This window comes from Choloepus didactylus, chromosome 4, assembly GCF_015220235.1.
Source record: "Choloepus didactylus isolate mChoDid1 chromosome 4, mChoDid1.pri, whole genome shotgun sequence".
NCBI lineage: Eukaryota > Metazoa > Chordata > Mammalia > Pilosa > Megalonychidae > Choloepus > Choloepus didactylus.
The window spans coordinates 186,561,783-186,578,796 of NC_051310.1; the positions used below are offsets into that span (position 1 = coordinate 186,561,783).

At 39.5% G+C, this 17,014-nt stretch overlaps 1 pseudogene; it reads left to right on the forward strand.

Annotated features, from left to right (window-relative positions):
• The window catches only part of LOC119533036, a 71,121-nt pseudogene extending 59,017 nt beyond the window's left edge, over positions 1-12,104 (forward strand).
• Positions 12,105-17,014: the final 4,910 nt, after the last annotated feature.

Genomic DNA, 17,014 nt, shown 5'->3' on the forward strand with positions numbered 1-17,014 from the left:
GCTCCTTACTAGTTTTACTGCTTCCAATCTTCTCCTTTACACCCTCTAATTGTTATGGCAAATACCACCCAATGGATTGGCTTAAACATCAGGAATTTATTGGCTCACAGTTTCAGAGGCTGGAAGGCACACTTCCTCCCGGGGTCAGTAGCATTCTGGTTGGCCAGCAATCCTTGGTTTTTCTGTCACGTGGCAATGTCCTCTCCTTTCTCTTCCAGGTTGCTTTGAGTTCCAGCATTCAGCTCCTCCCCATGGCTTTTCTGTGTGTGTCCCATTTCCTTTGCATTTAAGGACTTTAGTCTAATTATAGATCTGGAAGAAAAGAGGGATGGTGGGGGTGAGTCATGAGAGGAAAGAACAGTGCCTTGCAAATGGATGGTGGTGACAGCAGCACAGCATTGTGAATATATTTACTACCACCAAACTGTATACTTGAAAGTGGTTAAATGATTAATGTTAGGTTGTGTATATGTTACCAGAATAGAACTGTAGAACACAAAGAGTGAACACTAATGTAAACTATGAACTATAGATAATAATAGAATTGTAATAATATTTCATGAATTTTAACAAAGGTACCATGCTTATGCAAAATATTAATAATTGGAAAAACTGTATGATGGGGGATATAAGAACTGTACTTTCTGCATAATTTTTCTGTAAACCTACAACTGCTGTAATAAATTTTTTTAAAAACAAATTTGGTATGGATGGATGACTATAAAAACAGGGACAAAAACTAAATGAAAAATAGGGAGGGATGGGGGGATGATTTGGATGTTCTTTTTTACTTTTATTTTTATTCTTATTTTTATTCTTTCTGGTATAAGGAAAATGTTCAAAAAATAGATTAGGATGATGAATGCACAACTATATGATGGTACTTTGAACAGCTGATTATACACCACAGATGACTGTATGGTATGTGAATATATCTCAATACACCCAAATTTAAAATAAAAATAATAATAATAATACAACCCCAAATGAAAAGCACTTATTAATGCCTTATGCCACTTGAGAAAAAGAACTTATTAATACATTTGAAGCCTTTGAGCTCCCCTCTGATCAGTTTCTCTACCATCTCCTCAGAGGCAACCACTATCCTGAATTTTTGTTAATCTTGCCCTTGCTTCTCTTTATTGTTTTTACCATGAATATGTACATAAATACCTATATTCCTAAACAAAAAAAAAAAAAAAAATTTGAAGACCTTGTTCCACTCTTCAAGTCCTTGGCTCATCAACTTCTAAAGAACAATGTCCAAACTCCCTATTGTGGGATCCAAAGACCTTCCAATCTGGCCCCAACACACCCCAGCTTCCTCGCCCCCTCACTTCTAACACCGCCCATCTTCAACCCCAGTGCTTGAGCACTTTCTTCTATGTGAAATGTCTTACTCTCATTTTCCACCAGCAAATCCCTTATATTTAAAAGTTCCACTAAACTATCACTTCTGTAAAGCTGTCCTCCACCCACAATTAATCACTTCCTCCTCTTTCCCACGTCTTCTCACTTTAAACAGCTTTAGGTCACTTACCATGCTTTGGTTTGCATTATGTAAATGCCTGTGTTCCTCACTGGGCAGTGAATATTTCTAGGGCAAAGGCAAGGTTTTCAGTTGAGCATAACTCCCAATAAGGGACTGTTGAATTCCTTTGAGAAAGGGATTTAAATCCCTAACTGGTTAATTGAAGAAATCTTTAATCATTTCTGCCATCTCATCTATGGGAGAGGTGGGTGGAACAGTATAAACAGCTCAAATCCTAAGTCCTAACACTGTAAGAACTGTAGAACTCAAAGAGACTTTTGGACACTAGGTCCAATATCCATTTTACAGGTACAACAATTGAGGCTCCTTCCAGGCTAAAATACTCCCAAACATGAAAACTTTTAAGCCAGGGCCTTCTGAAAAGTGTTCAAATTTTTATTCTGTGTTTAAATCATGTTTACTGTACAAACATTTATTGATAGAAACAACAATGCCAAGTGGTTTCTTACAAGATCTTAAGAGAGCTCAAGGAAGGCTTCCCCTTTTTAACCTTTATATTAGACTTTCAAAGCCCCTGCTTTTATATTAAGAGCTAATATAAGCTGCAAATTGGAGAGTTTTGAGGCCTTTATTGTGCCCTCAGAAGACTGGCACTGCTTTAGGAAATCCACTATATCCTTAATTCTGGGTTAGTAATGCCTTTTCTGTATTAAAATACTATCCAGAGCCTGGACCCAGCATCATGGGATTGAGAAAGCCTTCTTGACCAAAACAGGGAAGAGAAATGAAACAAAATAAAGTTTCAGTGGCTGCAAGATTTCAAATGAAGTCGAGAGGTCATTCTGGAGGTTATTCTTATGTTATATGAATATCCCTTTTTAGTTTTTAGTGTATTGGAATAGCTAGAATTTCACAGTGTGACGATATGATTGTGAAAACCTCATGGTTCACACTCCCTTTATCCAGTGTATGTATAGATGAGTAAAAAAAATGGGGAAAAAAATAAATGTATAATATGGGGGGTGGAGGGAATGGGATGTTTGGGGTGTTCTTTTTTACTTTTATTTTTATTCTTATTTTTATTTCTTTTGGAGTTATGAAAATGTTCAAAAATTGATTGTGGTGATGAATACACAGCTATATGATGGTACTGTGAACAACTGATTGTACACTTTGGATGACTGCATGGTATATGAATATATCTCAACCAAATTGAATTTAAAAAAGTTTTACATATAAATTAAAAATAACCCTATGTGCTAACTGATGATTAAATATATACAGAGAAAATAAAAAATAAAAAAAAAGGAAGCACTATCCAACAAAAGGATCTCCCAGACACTTCCAGGAATCACTCCCAATGCCTTAACATATATCATTGTGGCATCTGCCTCTGCACTTAAGAGAAATAAAGTCTAGAAGAAATGTAGTAGGGGTGGGGTTCAAAACATTATCTTTCTGAAATACTAAAAACACTCAAATCTCTGAAATGTCTCAAACATAAAAATGCAAATAAATACTTTGCTGAAGGCTCCCTGACAGTTCCTTAAACCAACCGTCTTCCAGAAAGAGGCAGTTACCTGGGCTAGATGTGCCTTAGAATGGCATAATAGTTGTTGCGACTGCAACAACCCACCTTATTCAGATCAAATGAGGTGTCATGTCCTGGCACACACATGAATGTTTCAAATCTTTAGTGAGTGACCATCTTAACTGTTTGAAGACATCACTAAAAAGGATGGCCCAGACCTCTAACACAGATTCTCATATATAGAATTTCCACACGTCCCTGGGCTCTTCTAAAGTATGTAATTTCATCAGAGAAGGTGACTAATTATCCTTGGCCCTTTCAGACCATATACACACGAGTGAGATTCTGCAGGCTAGGTAACATCAAAATCAAAAAAGAACACTATTGAAGTAGAACCTCCTCTTTGTCTTAAATTAAGTGACAGTAAGCCTACTATTCCCTTATTAGTAACTGTTCAAAAAATTCCATTCCTCTACTTGAGGAAATTTTTTTATATATGCATTTTATAAATCAATTATTTTTATAATTTAGTATTTTTGCTTTTTATTTAATAGCAGCATGGGTTATTGGGGTTTTTTTTTTTTAATTGTATTTATTATTACAGTTACTACAGTTACCTTCTATTTGTGACAAATAAAACTGGCTTTTTCTTGTAGCAATAATATGTTTGCTTTTTAAATGAATTTAAAGTTAAAAAAAAAAAGAAAAGAAAACAGGGAGTGTATTTAAAAAAAAATAGTAAGTAAATAATAGTGCAGGTGACAGTAAAATCATGTTGACGGCATGAAAGATGTGTTTTGGAAACACTGTCTTAGAGAATATCCCCGTTAGTGAGGTAAACACTCTTCCACAGAGGTTAAATAACACACTTTCACCACTGTCAGTTCCAACAGCTGAGAACACATAAGTAAGCAACCATGAAGAATACCACTCTAGGAAACACAGGTAAAACAACAAACACTGTTTTTCTTTCTCTTGAACAAGCTGCCAGCCTTACTCCTTGTACCTCCAGCTGTACCCTCCTCCCATCCCACTACCTTGAAACTAATCTTGCAGCTCTGGGGCTGCAGTGCAAAACAATTCAGATTGCAGGGGAAAAAAAGAGAAAAAGACCGTTTCAGACACTAACACTTGTAAATATCAATCTCACCCCTGACCTTTCCCCACCCTCTCCCTCTTGCCCTGGCTACTCTCCGGTGCCTGAGAGGCCCTACTTGGGTCACTCCTAATCTCCCTATTCCTCTCTCCCAGAATTTACAGGCTCCAGGGTGCCTAATTATTGCAAAAGAAAACATTCCGAACCAAGTGGTCCTAAAAGTAACCTCGGTAAATCCCTCACCCATCTCTGTGGAAGCAAACCAGTCTAGCTGCACCTCAATAAATCACTCACCCACTTGAGTGATCAATCCCTCTTACTACCTTCCAGTACTTGCCCTCCCACCCCCTAAGCCCTTAAAAAGCTGGCTGTCCTTTGTTTAGAGTTGAGATCTACTTCTCTCCCCTGCTATAGCAGCCCCTTGAAAAAAGTCACCCTTGCCTGCTTAACTTTGCCTGAGGAATTTTTTCTCTGACAAACTGAAATTGAAAAAAGTATTTGGTATTTGGATACTACAGAAAACCTCTCACAGGTTTGAATAATTTTTTGAATCAACACCAAGATAACAGAAGACTAATTTAGTCCCTTTTAACCCTTAACCCATTCCTCCTTTACATAAATGTAAAATCTTAAGCTTCTCAGTTAGAAACACTAACTAATAAAAAGAAACACTATCTTCTGAGTATCCTTACCAACCAAAGAAATATTTTTGTTGTGCTTTACCTTCCATTATTTGTATTTTTAAAATAGGGTGTTTCCTCCCTCCCACCCCAACACACACATTTGAAGCTATATACGGTGAATATGATTTTACAAACTGCACTCCCCACTTTGTAAATTCCCTAAACATATATATGGTAGACTAATCTTAATCCACATTCCTAGGGAGGGGGGGTGCCCATGTGTAAATAGGACTTACTTTTAGTTGAGGTGTGGCCCACTGAATCAGGGTAGGTTTTAATCATATTATATGAGGCTTTATAAAGAGAAGACACAGGAATCCAGAAGGCAGAGAAATATGAGAAGAGCCAGAAGCTGGAAGTCAGTGGAAAACTGGAATAATCTTGGAAAGGAGAGAACATCTCCATGTGATGGGAGGAAGGTATGTAAACCAAGGAACCCAAGGAACCCCAAGGATCACCAGCAGCCCCACAACCACAGAATCCCAGGAGAAACCAAGCCTTGCTGATATCTTGATTTTGGATTTGTTTTAGCCTGGAAACCATGAGCCAATAAATTCCCATTGTTTAAGCCACCCCATCATGTGGTATTTGTCATAGCAGCCCTGGAAAACTAAGACAATACCCCTTAGGGAATCATATACCACGAGTTGAGAATTACTGTCTACTTTATATTACCATTATGAAGAGTAGCAGATACTCTCAGCTGCCAAGACATTATTCATTACTCCCTACAAAGGCATGCTATAATTACTTGAGAATGTTTAAATTTTCACAATGTTAGTTAAATGCACTGTTAGAAACCATAGTTACCTTGTTCCAATAAAGACAAATTGTAGAGAAATACAATTAAACTAAGTTATTTTTCATTCTTATTAAAATAGCATGGGAAGATTCAATTTGAGGTAACACAGCAACTCTGTAGGTTGCAATAGGAAGTGAAGAAGTAGTAACATGATTCTCATAATAAACAAAACCATTGGTATTGGCAGGAGGAGAGAATATACACCTACCCTGATTAGCATTCCTAACCTTGCGAAGATGCAGAAAAATGATCCTTCATACAATATTACATGCCAAGACTAAAAACGGTTCAACTATACTTTGACGTATATTATATCTACAGTACATACTGTAGAACAAAATGTAAAATAAGCTGTAAAATAAAATGACCACCTAGGAAATGCAGAAAAACAATACCATAAGCTATATAAGGAAATTTCAGTGTTCCGATAGTTTACTTTTTGGTTAGCAGAGTAGTCATAAAGACTTGCCAATGCACCCAAAACACGTTGCATAAAAAATGAAGGAGACTGCTAAAAAGGTGATTGTATGCAGGCATGTGACACATACCACTAGTTGTCTCTCAGCATCCATTCACCCTTCTTTTCTAGTAATAGATCCCCCTATCTTAATTGGGTATTTGGCAGCCCAGAATAAAGACTACATTTCCCAGCCACTATTGGAGATGAGTATGCCAATACGACAAGTTCTGAACAATGAGATGTAAGGGAAAATATTAGTTCCGATTCCCATGTAGTATTCTTAAAGGGAGGAGGCACAGGCTTCCCCTTTCCTGTCCTTTCTGCTGGCTGGAAGACAAATATGTTGGCTGGAACAGGACCACTGTCTTAGATGATGAGCTGGCCTTAAGAAGGGAGATCAAATGCAGAGCAGAGAAACAAGTTACAGAAGGCTGGATGCCTGAAACCGTGGAGTATAATCCTGTACCACTTAGCTCTAGACTTTAACATGAAAAATAAATAAATTTCTATCTTGTTTAAGCTATTGTTATCTGGGGTTTACTGTCACTCTCAGCCAAACCTAATCCTAAAGCATGCATGTATACTTTTTCAACCACATTTTAAATTTGTTCCTTCTAACAACTCTTTAAGTTGCTTGAGTTTCTGTGTTTCAAATCTATATCTTTTAAAACACATTTACTGTGGATTGTTGAAAGCATTTAACTGTTATTAACTAACTGTATCAAATACATACACAATTAATGCATTTAATACAAATGTTCCCAATGCTTTTAAAATTCTTGCATTTCACTTGATGAGTGAAGCACACAAAAAAGTACTTTTCTCAAGTGCATGTTCAATATTGAACAAATATTTATTAAGTAAATGATACACTCTAAGTGAAGCTTAGATTCTATTGGGGGAGGCAGACAAAAAAACAAGCAAACAGACAAATAAGTATTAATGGAGACATAGTGATGGAAATAAGAGGCTAAAATGAAAACTAGCAGGCAGGGAGAAGAGGAACAGCAAGTCACCTTTAGAGCATTCGTCGTGGAAGGACTGAGACCTAACTGATAAGAAGCAATCAGCCCAGCAAAGACTGCAGGAAAAGGCATCCCAGGCATAAGGAAGAAACAGGGTCAACACTTTCATGTCCACAAGACTTTACATTTCAGTAACTGAAGGTGCCTCTTCCACATTCCTGACATTTTACTGTATTATGTAACTGCTTCCACACCTCTCTCGACACCGTAAAAAGATATGTGAATTCATGGCTGTTTATTCTCCCAACAGAGCAAATCAACGGAAGAACCTGCATTGAGACTTGACTCTGCTAACATCCACACTCTCGTGTGGGAAATGGATTCGGAAGGAGGCACCAGAAGCTTCCATTGATCCTAACTGCCATGATGGGACACTGAGAGCATAGCCAAACTGAAGTAAGGAAACCAGACCAGGAATAGCAGCATTGAGCATCACAGCAGCCCACCATGCTTCTTGACCTGGCACACGCCCCGAAACTCTCTCATTCCAGCTGTGCTCTCTCTCAGTCCTTTAATATTAAACTGTCTCTAGCCCTATGTCTGCAGTAAAAAGAAAAAAAAAAAAAAAAAAAAAAAACTAAAACTGTACAGAAAGTTTCTAAATGAAAAGTAGCAGTTCCTGGCCCACTCTAAGCTACCAATCCCTGTTTTCACATAAACACACTTTTATCAGTTTCTATATCTAGTTCCTTTGGTGGTTATCACCATATATACAAGTGGTAAGCAGTGGTATTTCCTCATTAATCCATTTTAAATAGTTATTTACTCCTTGCTTTTTTTTACCTAACTAAGCATTAACAGATCTGCAAATCTTTCCAGTATCAATACAGAGTCTCTTCATTCCTTTCTTTACAACCACAGTGCTATATCCACATGACTTCCTCCATCACTTTCTTCAGTTCTCTACTCAGCTTACCATAAGGTCCAGTGGGCACAGTAACATGGCATAATAAAAGGAAGTGGTACATTCAAGGTAAGATGCAAGCTAATCCAGGAGGGCACAAGTAAGCTGAACTAACAGGTAACCCAAATTCCCATGTCACCTACCACTGTTGCTCTGATGCCTTTCGCTCATTAGCTCATACTTGATACCTATTTCTAAGATACACTGACCAGGAAATTAACTACTCTGACACAGCAACTCAGATCATTTGAAGGAAGAGCCTATAACCAGATCTATTATCGGAAGATTACTGACCAAAACTCTTTTATATACCTATAAAATAAACAGTCAAAAAGCTTTACGCATCCACTTAAGGACCTCATAGAGGAATTTTAATCTGTCTAAAACAAAACTGAAACCTTTGACTGTGGAGAATACTACTTTTATTTTACTGGCTAAGTAAATTTAACTTGTCTACTCTTAAACCTTAATACATTGTTTTAGACATTTCAGAAGTTCCTTCCTCATGTCCACTTTGAGTTTCTCATATGGCAATTTTGTTGTAAAATTAGAAGGAAAGTAACAGCCTTTATTTCTTATCTTAACCAATTTAAATATCTGCACTTTCTGAGAAACCAGTATATCAGGCTATTAATAACTTTTAGAGCTTCTACTCAACATTATGTATTCTCTCTTTAAAATTAAAAAGTCCAACACATACAATATTGTTCATCAATCTTCACAATAATGGTAGAGGTCAGGCTTAAAAATTAAATCACTATAATGATAAATCATTCAGCAGTACCATTATTTTTCTGTTGCTCTTTTGGCTTGCCTTTTATTCATTCAGATTGCATTTTGGTCATCTACTTTTTCTTCTCTCCACTTTCTCCATTGATCTTCAGCCTTTTTGTGGAGTTTTAATTGTTCTATGTAATTGCATAAAAGTCACATCTACTATTCCAAAAACATTAACAATGACTCACGACTAGGCATAATATTCACACTTAAGTAAGTACAGTAATTCTTTTTCTCTCTTTCAACCTGACCGTTGAGAACAATTGCCAGCCCATTCAGTATTCGCTTTGGCCAGTGTCTCTTATGCAGAGTGACATAATCATCTGTCGATCTACATGCCTGGCCACTGCCCTCTGGATGCTGAACCTCCTCACCGCCACCACCAAAGAAAATTAAGAAGCACAACTTGGAATAAAATTCTCCTGGGCGGCCTTCATAGATGGCAGGGCAGCGGCGGGGCGGTGAAAGGCCGTGCGCTGCGACCGTGCTGCGGGCCGCTCTGGCAGGCCGTGGGCGCCTGACGTGGAAGAAGAAAAAAGGGCCACTTGGGCACGAAGACGGACTCGCTTAGTCGTCGGTCATTTAAGCCGAGTGCATTGTGATTTCCAATTATTGAGGCAGTGGTTCTAAAAGCTGTCTACATTAATGAAAAGATAATCATGGCCAGCTTGACTAAGGCACCAGTGTGCACAGAGCGGGCAGGACGGCACCCGGGTCTCGACCGACTTGTGCGTGTTACCTGTATGGATTTATGTAAGGTGTTTTAAACCTCTGGTCTTTTAAAGTAGTCTTACCACTTTTAATACGGAGACCTCTGAGAGCCCCTCTCCTCTCCCCTGAGAGCCCGCAGGAGAAGCGGAGATGAACCACGTTCGCCCCTTCCAGGCGCTGCTAGTGAACAATCTCCAGCACCTTGCCTGCAAACGTTCCCTGATGCAGAGGTAACAGGCATCGGCTGTGGTGGTGATGGACAGCGCGAACACCCTGCGGAGGCTCCGGTCAACTTCTACGGGGCTTCTCTTCTCTCCAAAGGATCCTTCTCTAAGGGCCGCCTCCTCATAGACCTGAAGTGTGGTGGCCACAACCCGCTCGCCACAGCGCCCCCGTGCACCCCGCACTCCGGAGGTTCTCCCCAAGCGTTAAGTTGCTAAAAGATATAAAAATTAGCGCGAGCTTTACCGAGAGCAGCTAGAGTAACGACAAGAAGGTGCTGCTGTACACCGGAGTGGAGCATAAATCTTGAGGGCGGAGTGCGAGTTTATCCTTAGTTCTCTCAGTGGAGACATGCATGCTCTTTCCTTTGGCGGGAGTGTTGTTGGTAAAACGGTAGGCTTAGCGGGTGAGAGTGCTGATGAGAAGGATGAGGAGAATGAGCAGGATCAGAGAAAGAGAGTAGAGTATGCAGTGCTTGGTGAGTTAGAAGGTTTTACTGACAATTTGGAGCTAGATGAAGAAGGAGTAAGTGGGTTCACGGCTAAAGCAAACATTCAAAAAGAGTGGATGAAGAGGCTTTGAATTTCTCCTATGAGGATGATTCTGACAACCACGTGAATGCCCTGCTGGAAGAGGGCCTTTGTGATCCCAAAAAAGAGGCAGATGGAGGAAAAATACAGAGGAGACAGGGACCACCCATCCACTGGAGAAACTAGCATGAAGCCAATGATGATCAAGAGTAAAACAGTGCTCAAAAGCCCTGGCCACCCATCTACAGAGCCATTGTCTGATGAGTAGATCATGATCATCCATAATTCCGGAGTCCCCATGTACCTACAAAGAGAGTCTCTGGTGGTCACCTGGTTCAGGCTGTATTTTTTGGGAATGGGAAACATACGGAAACACAACCTCCCTCTGAGTAGCTCCTCTGTCTGCATTACAAGAAAATGAAGGACAATGAGACAGGGAGCAAAGCAGTGACTTCATCCCCAGTGGAGAAGGGTCCCCTGTCAAGCCCCTGAGCTGATCGACAGAGCTGGACTTGCCCTTGGAAGAGCTTGATTCCACAGGTATTGACTCAGGGCCTCCAGACAAGAAGGGCCCGCTGGAGGCCAAGGCTACACCCAGGGCCCAGTGGCAGGTGAAGGCCAAGGTTGAGATCTGCAAAGAAAAATCAGTTGATCTCGAGGAATTTCAGAGCTACCTGGAGAAGCGTTTTGATTTTGAGCAAGTCACTGTGAAAATAATTCTGGACTTGGGCTAATGGACAGCAGTTTAACTGAGAAATGAAATGAAAACAGGCTGAGTCCAAGAGGCCCATCCTGTCAGCCAATCAGAGTCGCATCACTTTGTGCAAGATGCACCCACAAAGAGTTTGTCCTTAACCATAATAGAAAGTCCAAAGTCTGCATCCTGCATGAGTACATGCAGCGTAACCTCAAGGTTCACCCCATCTACAACTTCTTTGAATATGAGAACCCCAGTGAGCCTTTTGGTGCCTCAACGACCATTGATAGCGTGACTTATGGATCTGGAACCGCAATCAGCAAAAATCTTGTGAAGAATAAAGCTGCCAAGCTTCACTGGAAGTCCTCCTCCTCGACTTTGTCAAACAGACCTCTGAGGAGAAGCCCAAAGTGAAGAACTTGAGTATTTTAATCACATCATTATCCAGGACTAGCAGGGGTCTATGAGCTGACCAGCAAGGTTGAGCTGTTGTCTCCATCAGATACTCCACATGTGCCTTAAAAGAAACCATGGAATGGGTGACACATCCATCAAGTTTTATGTGGTTCCTGGTAAAAAACCAGAAAAGTGAATATGTCATGGCATGTGGCAAGCACACAGTGCAAAGGTGGTGTAAGAATAAGAGAGCTGGAAATTAGTTGGTCTCCCAGAAAATCTTCCAGCTGCTGTACCCACATGTCAAGAACTGAGGTCTTTGCTGCATATGTACATCTGCAAGAGTAGCAAGATGGTCAAACAAACCTTGGTTAAGAGTGTGATCAAGCTGCAGCAGTACACCAAGAAGAACAAGCCCAACTTGCACGTCCTCAACAAGCTCCACGAAGAGATGAAGAAGCTGACCAAGAAGAGGGAGAATAAGTAGAAGAAGCCCAAGGTGACCATCGTGGCATCTGCCCAGCCCAGCTGCGAGCCCCTGTGCACAGCAGATGTAAGAGAGACAGATGAGCCAGAAGCACAGGGGTCAGCACCTCTCCAGGGACCCTTAGTCATGCAACATCCACTGTGCAGCCTGGGCCTCCCCCAAGTTCCTCAATCTGTGGGCAGCATGAGTGAGGCCAGGACCATAGGGGCAGGCTCTGGGGTGCAGGCAGCCATGGTCACAGGACAGATAACATCGAGCAAGCACATCCTTGCCTGCTATGCCCAGGTCTGAACAGTTATGTATCTAGGAATCCTGTTTGGAGCAACCATACAGGTGGAGCCGATGATGTACAGAGATGCACATACACCCCCACTTGTATAGATGTGCTTCAGACCTTTTATGAAGGTTTTGATGCTTTTCAGCACATAACATGCACGGATAAGAAATGACACACGTGACAGATGAAAATTAGAAGTGACCACCGAGTCCTGTGGGCTGTGGTGACCTGAGACCCCCATGGGAAACCCTGCAGGGACCCTGGTCAGGAGATGCATGCTGGAGCTCTATCCTCCACCCTGCCTCATGCTTTTCCCCTTTGTCTCTGTTAAGACAGTTAGAAAAGATTCTTTCAGACCTTTTTTATTTAAAATAAACACAGATTTTTGCATCAGAGCTAATTTTTAGAGATTGCAGGCAAGCCATTAAGGTGTGAAATCCCATCAAAGCCACCACCTGGCTTATTAAACTGATTCTGCTGCAGGGCTAAGACATTTTTCTAATTAAGTCTTAATGCCCTAAATATTCATCTGAAAGACACCCAGGCTCCCCCTTGTACTCGCTGTACTCTGGCAAATTTTACTGAAGTTTTTTGCACAGTCTAAGTCTATCCACCTGTTGATATTTTTTTTTAAGCTTTTATGATATTTTAGCATTTGGAAAGGAACTTTTGCAGTTCAGAAGGGGAACGTAGCTTTGGAATCATGTAGCAGAGATAAACAGAATTAGGCATTTTAGCAAGTGGACTTGTTTTAAAACAAGGACCAGGACCTCTTGACCTACAAACTGGCTCCACTTTCAACCCCGAGGAATGAGCAAGCATGGCAGAGCAGGCTGCCCAGCCCCTGCCACCACTGGCTTCCCTGGATTTTGAGGAAATAGCAGCCCTGGGGAGCCAGGAGCCACTGGTGAGAGGGCAGAAGAAGCTTTTGTATGTCTTAAAAATCACTTGCTTTGTGATCAGCTTGCTCTTGACCATCTGCCTGGCTGGCTACATAGCCTGTAGACAGTTGCAGTGTGGTAGAAACATGTTCCTGCCCTGAGCCCCAAAGACATGCACAGGTTGGCAGTCAGCCATGGGCTCCTTGGCCTCGGTGCCTATTGGGCACTATGTGCTTGTGGCATGTCTTCAGGGGGTGTGGGACCAGGTGCCCAGGGCTGGCTGCATCATCCACCCCAAGGGTGTGCCTGTCCTCTGCGGTACCCATACACTGTAGTCTATGGCGCTTGTTTGGGGGAAGACAGAGTGTCTTGACTGTGAGCCACACACAGCATGTCCCTCTCTCACCACCTGCATACCAAGGTTGGCTTCTGTGTTGATCTTTTGTAAAACAAAACCCCCAGATCAAGTTGCTATAATCAAACACATGCATTTGTCTTGCCAAAAAAAAAGTTAACCTACCATTATATATTCACTCAGTAATGTTCAGTCATAGACATTCATTCATTCACTAACTACTGGCCACCCATTATGTGCCAAGCAAACTTTCAAAATTTGAGAATAGCAATGCACAAATTCAAGCCCATACCCTCATGAAATTTACATTTTAGAAGATAGACAACAAAGAAAAAAATACATAGTATGTCAAACAACACTTTGACTCAAAAATTAACTCTTAAGTTACTGATAGAAATTACACAATCTAGTCTAAGACAATTGACATTCAAACCCAAAGCTAATTCCAAAAGCCCATATTCTTCCCATCATTTCTTACTGTTTTCAAATACAGCATATTTTATGATAACAAAATTCTTGCCTATCATCCATTATTGCTCATGGTAAATAGTCTCATAAATAAATCGTGTTTGCAGCTTTATACAGTGTTATGTGGTATTAGGTTATTTGAAAATATGTCCAAAAAGATCCATATAGTCATGTCATATTTGTCTAAATGCCTTGTACAAAAATGGAAGCTTGTAGCTGTTGAAAGCTTTGTGTTATTCTTGTCATATATTTTACTTCTAAATATGTTATAAACCACAGAATACGTTATTAGTTTTGCTTTAAGCAACCAATTATTTTTTAAGAGATTGAAATAATAAAATAATTTTTAAAAGTTCTTTTATATCTAACCACATAGTTACAATTTCTAGTGTTCCTCATTTCTTCATGTAGGCCCAGATTTCCTTCTGGTGTCATTTTTCTTCTGTCTAAAGAAATTCCTTCAGAATTTCTTTTAGTACAGGTATACTGGTGATTAATTCTTTATTTCAGCTTTTGTATGTCTTAAAAATCTTTAGATGACCTTCATTTTTAAAAGACATGTTGTTATTGAATTCTAAAATAACTTCTTTTTCATTCAGCACTTTAAAAATGTTGCTTCACTGTCTTCTGGCTTGCAACATTTCCTATATGAAGTCTGCTGTCATTCGTATCTTTGTATCTATTTACTGCAGTTTTTTTCCTTTGGCTGCTTTATGGTTTTCTCTTTATCACTGGTTTTAAGCAATCTGTTTCTGGTGTGTCTTGGCATAGTTTTACTTGTGCTTCTTGTTTCTGGCACCAGCTGAACTCAGATCTGTAGGTTTATAGTTTTCATCAAATTTGGAAATTTTTCAGCCATTATTTCTTCAAATATTTTTCTATCCATTTTTCAAGAATGCCAATTACACCTATAACTGGCCAGTTGAAGCTGTCCCACAGCTCACTGATTTTCTATTCATTTTTCTCTTCTAGTCTTTTTTTCTCTATGTATTTCATTTTGGATAGTTTTATTGCTATGTCTTCAAGTTCACTAAACTTTTCTTCTGCCTTCTTTAGTCTGCTGTTAATTCCATCCAGTTTCCATATCTAGAAGTTTGATTTTGGTCTTTTTTATGTCTTCTACTTTATACTTAACATACTTAATCTTTCCTCTAGCTTCTTGAACATATGGAATACCTTTATAATAACTGTTATAATGTCCTTTTCTTCTAACTCTATCATCTGTATGATTTCTGGGTCAGTTTCAATTAATTGAATTTTCTTTCCAATGTGGATTATCTGTTCTTGCTTCTTTGAATGACAGAATGAATTTTACTTTGTTGGATGCTAGATAATTGTGTATTCCTATAAATATCCTTGAGCTGTGTTCTGAGACAGAATTAAATTACCTGGAAACAGTTTGCTCTTTTCAGGTCTTACTTTTAAGCTTTGTTATGTGGAACAGAGCAACATTTAGTCTAGGGGTAATTATTCCCCACTAGTGAGACAAGAGCCTTCTGAGTATTCTACCTAATGTCCCATGAATTATAATGTTTTCCACTCAGACTGGTGAGAACTTTATTCCCAGCCCTGTGTGAATTCCACCTTTTGAGTAATTTTCTTTCTGGTCCCCAGTACTTTCTGAAGATTCATGGGTTGATTCATACTCAACTGAAAAGTTGAAGGGGACCCTCTGCATATCTCTGGCGTATCTATCTCTCTCTCCCTTTCCTTCTCTCTCTCTCTCCTTCCTGTGAACTCTAGCCATCTTGGCCTCCCTAGACTCCCAGCTCCATCTCCTCCACTGAGGGAGACCACAGGGCTATGTCTAGGTTCCTCCTCCTTTCCCTAACTCCTGGAAACTCTCTCCAGGCAGTTAGCTGTAGCAATTATAGGGCTCAACCCACTTGTTCCCATCTCTCTTGGATCACTCTCATTTATTGCTGATGTTCAATGAGTTGAAAACTGTGTTTCACATATTTCATCTGGTTTTTTGTTGTTTCAGGAAAACAGCAAATCCAGTTCCTATAACTCCATCTTGGCCAGAAGCAGAAGTCTCTTTAATTCCACTACAATTCAAATACAAAAGAAAAGTTTAACTTTTTGATAAAATTTATTCAGAAAAGAAAATTTTAAGAATACAAATTCGGTTAGGAAAGAACTGTCTTTATGATATTTAAAAAATGGAAAAAAAATGTAAAAATATAAGATGTAGGCTTGAGAAAATAACCTGTCTCAAATCATTTTTAAAAGCCAGTTAATGGCATTATCAATCTAATTCATTTATATCCTGACCTGTGTAGGGGCTACATAAGTGTTTGTTTTCAACAATCGAAGTCATATATTTATACTTTATATACTTTTCTGTTATATTTCATAATTTTTTAATTTTTTTCTTAAAAAACAAATGGGGTCATGTCCTCAAGGAACTTATGGCTAGCAGAAAAAACTATGTACATAAATAAGTAATACCTCTGAGTTGTTATATATTTGTGATCCTAACAAAGTGCTACAGTGCTTCAAAGCAGGGAGAGATTATTTCTGCTGGGCATAGTGAGCAGTGGCTTAATAAAGTAAGTAGGCTATGAACTAAACATTTGCAATAACATTTAAGATCTTAGAACTCTTTACTGCTTACAAAGTTACTTAACATATGCTACATCATTTGAAGGACAAGTGGGGTTTCTGGAAAGATGAGAAGAAAAGACATTCTAGGCAGAGGAAAGGGATCAATCAATACCCTGCAGCATGTTGAAAGTGTGATCAACAAATAGGGAAATATTGTTAGGCTGGAATGTATGAATATTCCTACAGGGTATGAGCTAAGACTGGAAAAATAAGTTGGGGATGTATCCTGGACGGACTTGATAGTCTAGATAATGAGTACAAACTTAATGAGGTCAGAAAAGAAGAAACTCCTTCTGTTCAGTCTTCCCCATCTCAGTTGCCCAAGTCAAAAACAAAAAAAGCCAATCTTGATTTCTCTTTCCCTCAATGCCCACATCCAATCCATCAACAAGTTGCATTTATTCTGCCTCCAAAATAAATGCCTAATTGATGTATTTTTCTCTCCTTTCTAGCTCCTGCCACTCAAGGCCAAGCAACAACAATGTCTCATTTTGAAATTTTATAGTCCCAGGAAAACTGCTTACTTTCCTGGAACTATAGGTGGCATCTGTTCCTACTCATATTACCATGATGCTTCCATGAATTTTCTGAACCCTTGACTAAATAAATCAGG